Raw genomic sequence first — 3340 nt, forward strand, 5'->3', positions numbered from 1 at the left:
CCACCTGAAGTGAGCCCTCAGCAGCTCAGGCTCAGGCACTGCCTGCTTGGCAGGAGGAGGAGGAGGAGGAGGAGGGAGAGGGAGAAGGAGAAGGAGGAAGAGGAAGAGGAAGAGGAAGAAGAAGGAGAAGGAGAGGGATTAACTGGAAAGAGGAAAACAGAAACTTCTTCAGGATTATGGATATTTTCTATATCTTGATTGAGGGTCATGTACATGTATGTATATACTCATCAAAATAAAATTTCACACTTATTATCTGTGCATTTTACACTAGGTAATTATTTTACTATACATAATTAGTACATTTTTATTATGTAGTCATATATAACTACATAATATAATTGCTTTACTACATATAATTTATTCTATCTAATTATTTTTGGACAAGTTAAATGCCTAGGTGCTATCGCATTCGGTAGCAGGTTAAATTAGTGAGTTTAGGAAATGGGACAAGCTTCATGTACTTAAATAATTCCTTTTCCTTTTAAACTTGCTGAATTTCATGAGGATCCTTGTGCATAAGGAATTTCAATTTCTGTAAGCATATATTACAGAAATTGAAATGCCTTATACACAGCCCCTCTCCTGCCTATAATCAGGGGAGCTGGTGTCCTACAGGCCTCACTGACAACGATTCAATGTTTGACTCCAGGTTACCTAGTTAACTATTCTAGGTTGTGATCAGCATCTCACCATTGCTATGTGTGACTATTTGGACTCACTGAATGCTTGAGGAAAGTGGGTATTCTGTTGAATACATTTTTTTTTTTTTATTAATGGAGAGTTGCCCAGAAAGCACTTAGTTGCATCTCTTTTGGTTAATAACTTTCACTAAGAAGGTCGAATGTTAGAAAGTAATTAAGTCCTTCTTTGATTATTCAAAACCTTGTATTATATCTAGACCAGCATTATAAAGAATTATAGCTACACACTCCAGCATCATACAAGAGTGAAAATAAAGAGAGAATAGAATTTCTATTAACCCCAGGATATAATCTGAAAGATGCGCTGATTTTAAAAGAGCACATTTCTAGGTTTTATTTGTTTGCTTATTTTCAGGGCAGAACAGAATAGGTAATTCAGTTTTAAATAGAGATGCTTTTACTAAAGGAAAAAAAGCCAAATATTATAATTTTTAGTGTTTTGAACCCGGCACTTACAAATTTGAGCAAAAGCTAATTTTTGATATGGTTACACTGAAAAAATCCTATTTTATTGAACCGAGGTAGGGGTACACATGCAGGATACAGTTCTCATTAGTCTAGCTTCATGAGCAAGGTACCAGATTTGTTAGAACACAAGATCTTCTATCCATATGTACTTCTAGGGATATTGGAAAAGACCTATTAACAAGGGCAGGGATGAAAGCAAAAGGGCGTCCCTTGAGTGATGTTTAGGAGTGAGTGGCAGGTGTGCTATAGCTCTGTTGGGACACAGCTAAGAATGGTTCCAGGCCACAAAGACAGTTCTCATTAGTCTAGCTTCATGAGCAGGGTACCAGATTTGTTAGAACACAAGAACTTCTATCCATATGTACTTCTAGGGATATTGGAGAAGACCTATTAACAAGGTTAGGGATGAAAGCAAGGGTAGGGATTATATCCCTTGAGTAATGTTTAGGAGTGAGTGGCAGGTGTGATATAGCTCTGATGGGACACAGCTAAGAATGGTTCCAGGCCACAAAAACTCAATGGAATAGGAAGCACCAAAGAATAGATATTGTAAGCCACACATATATCCTCTACCAAAGAAGGGGAGGGGAAGTTGAAGGGCAGTTTGGATAGTGCAGACTTTGCAGAAGTCAGCAATTAGCCAGCACATATACATAATACATATACACTCACACCTGAAGTCATGTAGTCATTTAGAAATTGTACATGTTTTTTCCTATGTACTTGAACTGATTTTTGTTATTGTTACATATCTCTATATATAAAAGCCTAAGTGACCATTCGGCCAGTAGCTATGACATGTATTGACCACCAGGGGGCAGAAGATGCTCAACACACAGGCATGGAAACATGGAATAGACTGATGAATCTCAGAGGAAATGGGGGAGGGGGTGGGTGGGAAGAGATTAACCAAAGAGCTTATATGTATACTAGAGGCTCGGTGCACAGATTTGTGCACTGGTGGGTTCCCTTGACCTGGCCTGAGGGGATCAGACCAAAACCAACAGTCTGATATCCCCCAAGGGGTCCCGGATTGCGAGAGGGTGAAGGCCAGGCTGAGGGACCCCACTGGTGCTGGGCCTCTAGTTATTTTTATAACCAGTTGCAAATTCTTTAGTCTTCTATGCTTAAAATGAGGACTTTGGGAAAGGAGTTGGCACAGTGCATGAAGGTTAGTCTCATGGGTAATTCTCAAAGGCTCATTAAATGAATATGCTTAATCTTGGGGACACTTGGAGGACTCTGAACAAAAACTATGATGGAGGAAAGAAAAGAAGGAAGCTCTCTTTAGGATAGACAGTTCTTTGAGGGCCAAATATCATCCTGAGTCAGACAAAAGATGATGCATCCAACGTTTTATTCCCTTTCAGAGTGACACTAATGGATGTTTTTAGGAGAGCAAACTAATATAGATCTTTGGTAGAATATTTAACCAATAGGCCATGGCACTACCCAATCAAAATGGTTGCCAACCGAATCCATGCCAGAGATTAACCAGTGAATGGCTGAATCTTGGGGAAATCTAGGGTTTCCTGTGAAGGAATATAGACAACAGGGCAGGGGGCACTCAGGAAGTAGCTGCTTACTAACCATTGCAGATGCATTTCCATAGTTTAGATTTATCAATGGCTGTGGCCATATTGCTGATCAGCTATTCTAATACCACTAACTTTCCTGAAATCACTTATTATGAATTGGTGGCTTATAGATGTATTTAAAGACCTCTTAAACTTGTGAACATTTTTGGCCTAAAGAAAGCTCTTTGTAATAAATTTTATAGAATTTATCATCTATTAAATAAAGGAGTTTTTTCTGGTAATTTGTTCTGAAAACCCTCCTTCAAGCTTCAAATAATTACACTTCACTTCTTTATCTTAATATTCTGAATATAATGCTTAGATTATTCTCCTATTCTATCTTTTGTCAATAGCTCTCAGGATCTTATTCATATAGGTATGCTGTATATCTACCGCCCTCATCCTACCCTCTTATTCCAGGGCACAGAGGGAAAACCCTGACACCAACATTTCTGTCTGACACTTGGAAAGATTGGCAAAGCTGAAGGCAGGAAGCAAGGATTAAAAGGAGAAAAACCTTAGGCCCAAGGTCTGGGGTCAATTTTCTATGGAATTTGAAATCTCCTATTTAGTTATAAATACTTTATTTTT

The 3340-nt window shown here is 38.5% G+C and overlaps 1 protein-coding gene across 1 annotated transcript in view; it reads right to left on the reverse strand.

The window, feature by feature from the left end:
- The window catches only part of C6 (complement component 6), a 44343-nt gene that overhangs the window by 36650 nt on the left and 4353 nt on the right, over positions 1-3340 (reverse strand). The gene's annotated exons all lie outside the window — the stretch shown is intronic.

This window comes from Myotis davidii, unplaced genomic scaffold (genome assembly GCF_000327345.1).
Source record: "Myotis davidii unplaced genomic scaffold, ASM32734v1 scaffold348, whole genome shotgun sequence".
Taxonomy (NCBI): Eukaryota; Metazoa; Chordata; class Mammalia; order Chiroptera; family Vespertilionidae; genus Myotis; species Myotis davidii.